The following is a 13815-nucleotide window of genomic DNA, read 5'->3' as shown; positions in this document are numbered from 1 at the left end:
TATAAATGCAGCAGTGGTTAGAGCAGGAATATACTTGCTGTACTTGAAGACAGTCTGCCATTAAAGCCAACCTGGAGTCTGAACACAGGATGTATTTCAGTTTGATTTGCTATGTGCTGCTGTTTGTTGTAACTGCAGTTCAGAATTTTTACAAAATATGAAAGCTGGATGATTTCTGTAGAGTACTTGGAAGTGATGGAGTCCTGTTGTGCTCACTAGCCAGTCACAGCCCCTCCTGCTTGCTGAGGCTGTGGCAGGAGCTGGGGTGTCTGACAGAGCTCAGACAGTGCTTCACTGTGTGATGATGTGGTGGTGCATGGCAAACAGCCCTGCCTGCTTTGGCCTGAACACTTCCCTGATACAGCCCTGCAGCCTGCATTCCATTTCCTGAGGAAGATCCAGGGCTGTGGGCCCAGACAAGGTGTGGTACTGGTGCTGCCGGTTACTTCTTAGGAACGGGAGGAAGTGGTTCCAACTTTTCATTGTGTGCCCAAGCAGCTGCACAACTGGCTTACATTGGATCAGAATAAAAGTGGGTGCCCTGGATCCACCACTGGATATTTTGCTGTTTCCTATGTACTCTTGTTTCTGCTTTTTCTTTTTTTGGTGTGGGGGGGGGGCAGGGTGAGGGGGAATAGGGAGGGGTGTGTGGAGTTGTCTATGTCTCAGGTTTGAACAAAAAAAACACCCCCAAAAAAACATCTTGGGATAGAAAACAGCTTTTAATCCTTGGTAGCCAGGCAACTGCCCTTGCTCTGATCCAGACTGATCTTACTGAACTGTGACTGTACCTTGTGAGTCTCGTTGTCTGTGAGGGGAGGAGGGGGGATGCTCTCAGGACTTTGCTAAGGCCTTGGGCAGCAGCTGGAAAGCAAATGCAGCCTGGATGCCAGCTAGGGTGGCAGTGGCTGCCCATGGGAGGGGCTCTGGGTGCTGGCAGTGCCAGCTGACTGCTGCAAGGAGCCAGGAGGAGGAATAGGGTATGTACCAAAGATGGATTAACTGGCCTGATCATAACTGAAGGAGAAAGTACCTGTGACTGCCACAGTACTGCAGGAGCATGTCAGATGTTACCTAATTTTTCCTTTTGCTGGAATTACTGCACTGACTACAGACTTGTTTGCTGAGATTGTATTTCATCCCTTTATTAAAATCTGAACTAAGTAGTAGCATGTAATTCATCAGTTTATCACTAGTTATTCCTTTTTTATGTGAGAGTTGAGTGCACCAAGTACTTGCTCTGAGTTTTAGGGAAAAGCATGATCTGTTCACTCCACTGCTGAGGGGAGTGGGAGTGTCTGTGGTACTGGCAGAGGGACTGCCAAGGGAAGGCAGGTAAAAGGTCTCTAATGCAGAACTCCAGGGCTATTCCCTAAGAGCTGGTTCTTTCACAGAAATGGGAAGGCTGGGGATTCTTCCTCTTACAGCCCTTATGCTTGGAGGAATAAGCTTTATTCACTTTATTTGCAACCTTGTTTCCCTTTATGTTTTCATCTCTTTGTGACTGCACAGTCTTTGAGCTGAATTAGGGGCGTTAGCACGATTACCCTCTTGGCTCACAGGACAAAACCAACTGTGTTTGTCAGCCTGAGTTCAGATGTGGCAGCAGGGCCTGGTCCCCCATCGTCAGCCAGTTGCTTCCCATAAGTTCTGTTAAATATAGTTCTTTTAATGTTCTCTTGACATGCTTGTATGCTGCATTGGGCAGTAGCACAGAGCCCAATCTGTCAAATGAGCATCGTGTAGCACCACCTGTGCTACTGTGTCATGTCAATACAGGACAACTCCTTCATATCAGTCAAAGAGGGGAGAGAATTCAGGCCCGAGAATTTGCATTTAAATCCTGACTGTACGTTTTGTTCAACTCTCTGAACTCCTTTCTTCGTACCCTTAAGCAAACCCCTCAGCTGTGCGTGTCAGGAGTTTTATTCCACCTTTCCCATGGAGGTGATGAAGCAGAGAGGAGCTGTGCACTACAGCTCCCTTGTCAGTCGCTTGCTGGAGTCGGGGATGTTCTAGGCAGCAGTGATGGGACACCCTCCTCCCAGTAACATCCCGTCGGAGCCCCAGGGAGCCCCGGTGCGGGTCCTGCCTTGGGGCAGCGGGCGGGTCCCGGTGGCGCGGGAGCTGCGGCCAGCAGGGAGCTCCAGCGCCCGCCCGGAGCCTCTGCGTGCTGTGGGGAGGAGGGAAAGCTCTGCCCTGCCCTGCTCCAGCCCAGCCCCGTCCCAGCCCTGCCCCTCTCCAGCCCAGCCCTGCCCCGCTCCGCCCCGTCCCGGGCTGGGCGCGCCGGGAGCCGCGGCCGCTCGCCAAACGCTCCGGGCGCCACGTCAGGCGCCGAGCGCTCCCCAAATGGCCCCGGAGCGGCGGGTGGGGGAAGATGTGCTAGGCAGTGCCAAGGGCCGCCCGGACAGGCTGTCGGCATCCTTTCCCGCAGGATTTCCCCGCCCTGGGCAGCCTGGGCTGACCTAATGGCTGAACCAAAGGCATCCCGGCGCTCTCCCCACAGAATTTCCCGGCGAGCGTGTGACACGGGATCACAAACCCCCTGTCCCCCCTGGCTGTACCACAGCCCTGATAAGCGCTGCTGGTCCTCATGGGGCTGTGCTGGCAGGGGCTGTGGGTAGGGCTGGCTGGAAAACCCCTTCTTTGGAGCAGCCTGAGGATCGAAAACTTCCTGTTCCATGTGAGGATGGGGACTGACAGGGTACAGGACCAGGCGACTCGGTCTCCCTCAAACGTACGAACATTCCCATTAAAAGTTGCGATTTCAACACATCACTACTATTTTCAACAACGCACACCTGAACTGCAATTTCCCAGCCCCCCGAGGTCCTGGGCTATGAGCGCTGAGGGAAGGGTGAGGAGCGGGCAGCCCCTCTCCAGCCGCGCTCGCCCTCGCCGGCTCCACGCCGCTCCCCTGGCCCGGGACGAGCTCCCCTGGCGCGGCTCCAAGGCCGGCGCTCAAGGCTGACATTCCCCTGTCATTCCTGCAGGACAAGGGATTGCCCCCGCCGCAGCGCCCCTGCCGCTGCCCGCCATGGGCTGCCCCGAGGGCAGTGGCTGCAGCTGGGGACAAGACGGGGACAAGATGGAAAGGCGCCCCGGTACCTGGAGGGCTGGGATGGATTATTCGCAGGCGGTAACAGCGGCTGCATCCCAACCCCTGCGCTCCCCTGGGAAAGGTTTCCTTTCTCCCAGCGGAGCCGCTGCCAGACCCAGCCCTGCCCGCGTGGCAGCACGGGCTCCTGCGGAGCTGTCTGTCCGTCCGTCCGTCCGTCCGTGCGTGCTGCAGAGCCAGAGGCAGCTGGGCCTCACCTCCCTTAACCCCGCCAGCCGGAATCAGTTCAGCTGAAATTTTCCACTTGAGACACATGCGAGACCAGAATAGTTTTTTTCCCCCGCTAGCTAGAGGAAGGCAATGCTTTGCAATACTTGTTTTTAAAACACCGTCTAGATGGCTTTAGGAAGTCTCTGCTGCATGGGCAGCCCCACGGAGAGGTACACTCAGGCCCCAGCGTGCCAGGCTGTGCCTCAGCCGCAGTTCCCCCGGCAGTCCCAGCCCTCCATCCCCTGGGGCCATCGAGCCGGGCCCCACGGAGCCTCAATGCATTTTTCCACAGCAGCTCTGGGGGCCCTGTGGGATCCTGCAATGGGCAGGACAAGTGAGGAATGGACAAGCAGGGGAAAGGCAGGAACAGAAGAGGAATTCCCAGCTTCTGCTCAGGCCCCAAAGTGATGTTTGTTTGATGGCTTGTGAGAAAAAACAATCCACACAGCAAAGCTGGTTTGGCTTAGCACATTTAGCATGCTGTGCTTCTGCTTCTGCCAAATCCATTTTGCAGTCTCCCTGGAGCAGGGGCTCTCCCATCGCTGGTGCTGCCAAAGGGTTGGAGCTCCTCTCCAGCAGCAGCAGGCAGCCCACAGCCCCAGCCCTGCTGCACCCAGGGCGTGCACCCACCCACACCCACCTCCACGGGCCACTGCTGCTCTGCCTGCCTCTGTCCCCTCAGCCTGAGGCCTTGGAAGATGCCACCTGCTTGGGCATTTCTGTGGGGTTCAGCCATCTCAAAGCTGGCAAGCCAAGACCAGGGGAGTCACCCTCAGCCTGGCAATGAACTGGCAGGCACAAAAAGCCACAGTGGCCTTGCAGCCCATGGCTCACACACAGATCTGGCTCCAGACCCTGGTGCTCTGAGGAACCTTCTGGTGCCTCACCTGGCTGTAGGGCTGTGTCCCCAGGCACTGGCTTGGCACAGCACACAAAGCTGCTCCAAGCAGTCTCTGGCAATCAGGAGGTAATCCCTCCACCTCAGAGCAGGGAGTTTCTCTGACAACAAACCTATCAAACCAGCAGACTGGCTGTGTTAGAAGCATCTTGAGCAGGATGAGTCCTGCCCCAGTGCAAAACCCTGGAGGACACTGGAATTAGAGAAGTTTCAGAGGAGATACCTCTGTCTCACGTGCCAAGTGTCCTATCATGCACTCTTGCAGGATTAAAGCACTCAGGATGAGATGGTGGCTGCAAGTCCCCTGTGCAGGAATGCAGACAGCCTGCATGCCACACAGGGCCAGCATTGCAGCCACAGCCCAGCAGTGTGCCTGGATAAGCCACAGTGTGCCTGGATGGCCCACAGTGTGCCTGGATAAGCCACAGTGTGCCCGGATAACCCACAGTGTGCCTGGATAAGCCACAGTGTGCCCGGATAACCCACAGTGTGCCTGGATAACCCACAGTGTGCCCGGATAACCCACAGGGTGCCTGGATAACCCACAGTGTGCCTGGATAAGCCACAGTGTGCCTGGATAAGCCACAGTGTCCCCTGGATAAGCCACAGTGTGCCTGGATAACCCACAGTGTGCCCGGATAACCCACAGTGTGCCTGGATAAGCCACAGTGTGCCCGGATAACCCACAGTGTGCCTGGAAAACCTACAGCCCAGCAGTGTGCCTGGATAAGCCACAGTGTGCCTGGATAAGCCACAGTGTGCCTGGATAGGCCACAGTGTGCCCAGATAACCCACAGTGTGCCCGGATAACCCACAGGGTGCCTGGATAACCCACAGTGTGCCTGGATAACCCACAGTGTCCCCTGGATAACCCACAGTGTGCCTGGATAACCCACAGTGTGCCTGGATAACCCACAGTGTCCCCTGGATAAGCCACAGTGTGCCTGGATAACCCACAGTGTGCCTGGAAAACCCACAGCCCAGCAGTGTGCCTGGATAACCCACAGTGTGCCCGGATAACCCACAGTGTGCCCAGATAACCCACAGTGTGCCTGGATAACCCACAGTGTGCCTGGATAACCCACAGTGTCCCCTGGATAACCCACAGTGTGCCCGGATAACCCACAGTGTCCCCTGGATAACCCACAGTGTGCCTGGATAACCCACAGTGTCCCCTGGATAACCCACAGTGTGCCTGGATAACCCACAGTGTGCCTGGATAACCCACAGGGTGCCTGGATAACCCACAGTGTGCCTGGATAACCCACAGTGTCCCCTGGATAACCCACAGTGTGCCTGGATAACCCACAGTGTGCCTGGATAACCCACAGTGTGCCTGGCTGCCGAGGCACTGCCGTCCTCCACCTCCGCCAGCCAGAGCCCTGCACCTGGCAGGACAGGGCAGGAGGCAGCTCTGGATGTGACAAGGCTAGCAGGGAGAGGAGAGGGGATATGGTGCCATTGTCACACCCTGTCACACCACAGCCCTCTGCAGCTCATTACAGCCCCTGGGCTTCCTAGGAGCTGGTGCAGGCTCCCTGTGCCACAGACTGAGCCCATCTGCCCAACATGCTGCTCTGGGCATGGAGAGGGTGCAGCTGGGCTTGGTCCACCTGCTGTTTCCATATGATCACATTTTCTTTCTATCTGTGACCTCTCCAGTGACTACTAACAATCCCCCAAACTCAGACTGACATTGTCCCTTCAAGCTTCTGGGGTTTGTCTCATACTGCAGCAATTTCACTTTAAAACATTCTGTCTTGTAAGCTTCTATTTACACACTGTGCATGTTTTACACACACAGCTTGCTGGGCTTTCTGCAGCATGTCACCAGGATATTCAATAAACCAAAAGCTGTTTCTCTACCCAGTACTGTTCCCAGCTTTACACATAAATGATCTAAGGTGATTTGTTTCATTTTTAATTCCAAATGAACGATTGCAAGTCCCAGGAGCAGGATGTCAGGTAAGATGCACAATGGAAGGGTGAGGCTGAGGACATGCACCATAACATACAAAGCATCATGGTCTGGAATAAGCTACACTCAAACCAGCTGAAGACCCTGACAGCTAGTCAGAAGGCATTGTTCCAGCATTAAGTAGATTGCTAATTTTTTTCCAGAGAAAATCAGTTTCTGCACTCGGCTCCCTTGCCCAGTTGAGCAAACTGATGAAAGCAAGAAGCAGAAGTGTAAAGCTCCAGATGGAAGCACATTGTTTGGCTTAGTATTTAGTCTGTAATTCACAAAGAATGTCTATACTGTCTACAAATGGCAGGACCAGATCAGCAGTGATAGTTTATTAAATGGTGGTAGGTTCTGTTGGGTGTTTTAAAATCAGTGATCATGGGATTTCACAATGGATCTCCAAAAGGTCCTTTTGGATATCTCACAGGCTGCCCTGTGCCCATGGAAAAATAGCAAAGGATGACATGGTAGTATGCCTGTCTCACTGTTAAGGAAGCTGCTCTGTCTATTTGGGAGCCACTCTGAGTCTCACTCACATCACCCCAAACTGGGCAGCTCCAGTGAACTGACAGGTGCCCCACTTGACTCCATACACACACTACTCACACAGTCACCACCCCCACCCTGGCTTTCCCATAGCAGAATTTCAAATATCTGGTTCCTTGAAGTATTTTAATTGTGGTACAGCAACGACAGCCTCTGGAGAGGGACCCCCAGCAAAGGGATCCCTGAGCTTTCATACCCTCACAGCCTGTGCAGCTGCTCTTCACATGCCTGGCATGCATCTCTGGTCCAGTGGTGGTGTTTGGTCTCAGGCTGGTGACCTGGTGACTGTCCACCCCCAGCTGGGTCTGCACAGGGTCAGCATCCATTCACAGCTCGTGGCCTGCAAGCAACTTATCCCCCCAGGGTGTGATGTGCAGCTTGCACACCCAGCTACTGTCACCCAGTGTGTCCCCCAGCAGCTCCCAGGCCTCTCCTGAGGAGGCATGAGTGGTAGATGAGTAACTGAAGGATGATGGAAGCAGCCACGAGCTGTCACTCCTGTATGTGCTGCAGGTGCTTCCAGCCCTCACCCAGAGCAGACCCTGCTGGCCACTCCTCATGCCCCTGGCAGGACATGGGGCTGCTCCTGCTGCAGGCACGGAGGGAGCAGGGCCCTGGGGATGGGGCTGATGCCTCCAGCCTGCTCTGTGGCCACTCCTGCTCGACCAGAGTCAAAGCAGAGTGTGTCTGCAAGTGTGCAAAGGGGGCACACCCTGAGCCTGGCAGAGCAAGCCCTGCAGAGGGGACTGCACTCATGGCAGGGACCACAGACACTGGGGACAGCCACAGCTCCCCTTGAGTGTCACCAGGGCCACGTGCCAGGCTACAATTGAAGAACCAAAAATGAGTGCAGGAGAAGGTGCTGGTGCTCCATGGGAGTTCCCAGCTCTTGCAGTCACAGGAACAGCTGCAGGGCATGTGATCCTTCCAGGAACCTGGACTGTCAGCTCTGAGTTAACTCAGCTGGAGAGAAAATGGGGGGAAAGCTCCTTCAACAAACTGCTGGGGACAAGTGAGTATTTTCTTTAACAAAACACCTGAACCATTTCCAGCACTTGCAAACAACCCAAAATCTGAGGTCCTTGGCATTTCAACATGCATGGGTAAGGCAAAGTAAAAACAGTCTAAAACTATTGAGTTGCATCTTCTTTTATGTGTGCCTAAAGCACAGTCAGTGCCTTGCTCACTCTGAGAATAAGCAAATTCCTGAGTTCTGTTTATTTCAACATGTTACTCCCAAGGAAATCCTTTCCTTGGTGGGAGTGAAACAGGAATATGTTGCCCTAAACTAGAAGTCAAACAAACAGAAGATTGGCAATGAGATCCAGGTCAGGTCTGGGGATGGGCTGGTTTTTCCCCACTCTGCTCCAGCACTCTGCAGTGCACCAGCTCATCTCCATCATCCAGGCAGCTCAGAAAGGCAACTCTCAGCCTGGGCTGAGCTGGGTAGGGCTGCAGACAGCGCAAGGAGCCTGGGGTGCACTGCCCACTGCTGCTTCCGCTGCTTGCACTGGCCTCCCCCGAGGGTTTCACAGCAGCAGAGCAGCTGGGAAGGCACTGGGATGGATGGGACAGCCTTGGGAAGCAGCACAGAGACAGGCTGTGCTTCCCCCTTCCTGCTGGGACAGCAATTGAGAGCTTCCCGCTCGGCAGGCGGGCAAACAGAGCTCTGCAGCCTTTCACCCACTGCACTCTGCACAGAGCTCACCCTGCTCCTCAAACCTGCTCCTGCCTGCTGCACTTGGCAGGGCCATAGGGTGCTCTCCTGACATACATCTGAGCCACAGGCACAACTCCACTGCTCGGAGATTTAAATGAGAAAACCCTTCCAGGACATTTAAGCTGCACAAATAATGATAATGAAAGGCCTTTATAGATGTGTAGGCTTAGTCCAAACAAACACTTTGCTACTCTGCTCAGCACAAAATATAAACAGACTGTGATTTAAGAGCTTCCTCAGTAAACAAAACAACAAATGAGTAAAATAAACTAATGTGTCTAAAAAAACAATTGCTTCTTAAAATTCCACTTGAACTCATTTTTTTATATCATGGCAGCAAGAAAAGAGCACTTAGAAATTATTTTAACATTGAAAAAGTCATACCCCAATATACTAAGATATAAAAAGAATTATGGTTAAGAGTTTTAAATCTGCCTAAGGGATTCAAGTCTCCAATTAAAGCAAACAATGTGAGTATCCAAATCCTTTAAGCAGTCTTGAAAATCCTCCTATCTGTGTGCACAGGTCCATGCATATGAAAGTATATAGAACTTCATAAGTAAAAAATCTAGCATGTCTTTCACCAAAGCACCATTTGAAGGCATTCTGAGAATATAAATACATAAAAATGAACTCTGGAGACCTGCAGTATTTGAGAGTGCTCTGTTGGGTTATCATATGATCTAATCAATATTCATTGTTTATTTAACAAGAGTAAACTTGATCTAAAAGTTTCTAAAGCCTCAAACTCTCCAACACCCAGTGCCAGCAGGATTATTCAAGGACATTCAACCAGAGCTGCCAAACAGATCTTCAGTAACCAAACAGACCCACACACCACTTGAATTTGGGCTGGTCAGATACTGTGCTAATAATGGTCATCCCAAAGAGAGAAAAGGGGTCTGTGCATGCAGGGCCACTCATAGGTCTGCACCTAAAAAAATCTCTGTTGTGTCACCTGTGTCATCCTAATTTGGATCCAAAAAGCTTCCTTCAGCATGGGTTGCTATGCTGTGTTTCTTTAATTTAGGAAATGCTTTCCAGACATAGTTTTATTTCACATACATGTGCTTTAGCGTCTCAGCTTTGCCTTCCATGAGTGTGCTGATCAGGATGGTACAGCACTGACTTCCCTATGACAGAAACTCCTCCACTTGCTCTTAAATGTAATCTGAGCCTAAGGAAACAGACTCAAACTGTGACAGGTTGACAATATGAGACATGTCCTGTGCAGCTCACATAGGACACAAAACACTGGGGTGGAGGAGAAGGAGGTGTCACACCAGCTTTAGGAGTTCCCAGGACTTCACCAGAAGCAGGAAGTCTTGGGAACCTGAAGCCTGAACAGCAGGTAAAGCTTTCTGGAGAATTGTTATGGATATTACATGTTCCAGATAAATTGCAGCTTAGATCATTCTCATGAGACTGACCTGGATTTGGGGTTAACATCAAAGCTTCCTGAGAACAAAGGAACCCAAAGGACCTCCACCTTCCTCCTTTTTTCTGTTCTCATGTTCCAGCACTGGTCCCAGACAGTGCCCACTGATTGGGACCCCTGAGAGTGGCATCCACCACTGGTGCATCCAGGTTTGTGCAGTTGAAGGCTGAACACACAAGCAGAATAAAAGTGTGGAAAAAGTGATCCACTTTATCTGATAAAGCCTTTTGCAGGCACAAGAACCCTCTGACCCTCACTTGCTGCTTTCTCTTCCACCCACACCACACTGATCCTGGAAATGCCTTTTTTGGGGGGGCTCTGAAGATGGTTCCTGGTAGGTGTGTGACCCTGACTGGGCAGAGTGGGATGTGACAGTTTTCTGATAGTTAAACTGTTCTAGCTGCAAAACAAACACATGTACACACTCAGACATTACAACATCAGTGGAGTTTTTTACATCTGGTGCCATCAAATATGATGGTCTTCAGGACCATCTTGAAAACTTCTCTAAACTAACTGAGGCATCTTTAAACTAACCAAAGCATCTTGTTAGCTTCTTGAAACTAACTAGATGCAAGCTTTCTTCTGGTAGACATCTCTTTCCTATATGCATTTTAGTCCTTGCCCTAAACAGTTCACTGCACTGCCATCAAGAGCTGGACAATCACACCCTCTTTATTTTTGCCAAATATCTGCATTTTCAGTCCCTAAACAAAGGGAGATGAAACAGTATTTTGCAAGAATCATTTTGTCCTTCCACTACTGCAAACGAGTAACTTTTCAACAGCACCTGTGAAAAGGCTTTCTGAAAGTTTGGGGTAGAAATGAACACATCAGTCCATTCTCAGCCAACCCTCTTTGTGTAGAAATAGAGCTTACCTGCAAAATCCACCTTAAGCTAACTCAGAAACAGGAAGATACTAGAAAAATGGTGAAAAAAAATTCACAAAACCAAACGTTCCTGGAAGCAGTGAGAAATTAATATCAATTCTCTCCTGGGAGAATGGAGTAACTCACAGGTTGTCTCCTGACTTTTAAAATTATTTTTCAATACAAGAAATACTTGTGAAAACTAAACTGAAAACTAAAGGGATTACAAAGACTTTGATATCAGTCCTTCAGCTTCACCCAAAGAGGCAGAGCCAGGGGCCAAAGAAGAGATTCATGATGGACAAGCACATTCCTGAAAAACCTGGAGGAACAGGGCACTGCTCCTCAGCAGAGCAAACCTCCAAGAGACAGTGACAGCCAGCTGCCATGCTGTGCACCACATCCAGGGGGAATGGGGGAAATGGAGGCTTCTGGTGCAGGATAAAGGTAACCAAGCTGTTCCCTGAGGCAGCTGCTCTGTGAGACCCTGGTTCACTACAGGGTCTGAAACTGCCACCTGTGTGCCCCATCTCAATAGCTACATCACACCTTCTTCTCCACTTCCTTCGTGCCTTTGCAAGCCCCTCAGCCTTTTCACCTTCTCTGAGTCCCCATCCCAGTGTCTCCTCTCTGCCCTCAGTTTTTTCTCAGGTCTCTTGGCAGCAAAGGGCAGTGTGTGCTGTGTTTGAGCTGCTGACACCCATGTGAGCACCTGCATGCCAAGAGCCAGCAAACAGCCTGAACCTGCTCCTGCTGTACCTCCAGGAGACTCTGCTCTGCCCAGCTGATGGCTCTTGTGGGCACTTGAGGTGGGATCCACCTCACCCACCTTATTTGGAGTCAATCACCCTCTGTGGCTGCTGCCCAGGTTTCCATTGTCATCAGGGAGATGGAGGCAACAAAGCTCAGAATGTAATTCATTCCACATCAGGGAAAAACATAACATGCTTGAACCTGGGGGTTTATATTTATTATATTAATTTATTACTTCACTGACTATAAAAAGACCTATAAAACCAGATGCTTGTGTTATAAGCACCTCCTCTTAAATGAACTCCACCCATAGTGACTCTGGGTACATTTATATACACTTTGCTGTTAAAACCCAAGAACAACCTTGGGCCCAGGGTCAAACACTGCAAACTTGCTCAGTTCCCTGCTGCTGACAAGGATCCTTTGGAGTAGATGATTTGCACCTACAGAGAAGATGAAGGGGAGCATGTCAGCACAGGGCCCACCTGCCCAGACCTCCTTGGCTTCCCATGTCTGTGTACTCTCCATGCTCAAGAGCCTTCCACAGCTGTTTTGCAATAAACATCTGCCTACATATCTACACCCTTTCAGACACTGACCTTGCCCACCATCCCTTCCTCCCCTCATGGAGAGGAGATTTTGGACCAGGGCAACAGCAGTCATAGGCAGGCTCAGATTGATGAGGTTTTCAGAAGGCTTTTGCCAGCCCTTTAATGCCAGCACATCACTCACAGGCCCTGCAGAGTTGTGGGTACCATAACCAGCTACATGGACACCAGAGATCCAATTGGAAAAAAGTATCCTCTCTAATCTAGACAGAACAGTGCCCTCTTCTAGAAAAGCTTCCATTAGGTCAGGATGCCACTTTGCATGTCACCTCAAACAAGGCTCATGCTGTCCCTCTTCTTACTGTTTGTTGTGGTTTAACCTCAGCTGGCAGCTAAAGACCATGTAGCTGTTTGCTCACTGCTCCCCCCACACCCTGGGATGAGGAAGAGAATCAGAAAAAAAGAAAAACCCATTAGTTGAGATAACAGTTTAATAACTGAAATATAATAATAATAATAATAATAATAATAATAATAATAATAATAATAATAATAATAATAATAATAATAATAATAATAATAATAATAATAATAATTTGATATATATAAAAATAATGAAAAAGGAGGGAACAAAAATAACTATAAATAAACCCAAGAAAGACAAGTGATGCATAGTGCAACTGCTTACCACCCCTGTCCAATATCCATCCCATCCCTGGGCAGTGACTGGCAGCTTCCAGACAATTCCTCACAGTTTATGTACCAAACATGGTGTTCTATGGTACAGAATATCCCTTTGGCCAGTTCAGATCAGCTGTCCTGGCTGTGCTCCCTATTGCTTCTTGTGCAACTTCTCACTAGCAGAACACAGAAAGCTGAAAAACCCTTGATTTTTGGCAAGCCCTACTACTGAACCATCAGTGTGTTATCAACATTATTCTTATCTAAATTGAAAACATAGGATTGTACCAGCTCCTGGGAAAAAAATTAACTCTATACCAGCCAAAACCAGGATACTGTGGCTCCCACAGAGAGAAGTCTGTAGGACAAAGCATGAGCTGTGGGACAGAGGTGACCCTCCAACAGGGAGCTGCAAGACCACAGTGAGTTTGTCCCCTGCAGAGCTGCAGGAATTATGTGTGTGTTCTGAAAACTGAGCTGCAAGAGCGAAGCCACACATGCCAGTCTGAGCTCACGGTGGAGATAACTGCACTGAGGAATACCAAAGCTGGTTTTCACAAAGACTCTTGTTTTAAACATTTAAAATAGAATTGCTTAATCCTTATATTGCTGCTAAGAGACCATGTGAGCAGCAAAGCTGTGGCTCTTATCATGTCTCTTTAAATGAAACACAAGGCCTTTATCTCCACAGGTCTCACAAGTTTGCCCCTTGCCCTTAATTCCTGTGAAATCTTAAGAAAAATAAGGAAATCAATTACTAATAGCAAGTGGGTGGCTTAGCAACTCATCAGTGATGTGCTTTGTACCATGATGCCAAGGGTGTGGCATGTGAGCCAGGAATGTGGCAACAGAAAACAGCAGGACATGGGGAACTCAAGACCTGCTGACACACACAGAAGGAGTGTATCAGCTGCAGGGGGCCAAACTGGACGCAGTTTAGTCTGTATCAGATGAAGGACATGTTACCTGCCCTTTTTCACTTCAATTTTCCTATCTAGAGATTGTTTGTTTATTTGTTTGTGGTGGGTCCAGCTAATTCATTAATAAATTAACACTGTGGGAGCTAT

The sequence above is a fragment of the Oenanthe melanoleuca genome, chromosome 2, assembly GCF_029582105.1.
Source record: "Oenanthe melanoleuca isolate GR-GAL-2019-014 chromosome 2, OMel1.0, whole genome shotgun sequence".
NCBI classification, from domain to species: Eukaryota; Metazoa; Chordata; class Aves; order Passeriformes; family Muscicapidae; genus Oenanthe; species Oenanthe melanoleuca.
The sequence above is the reverse complement of the archived record's forward strand: the minus strand, read 5'-3'. Positions refer to the sequence as shown.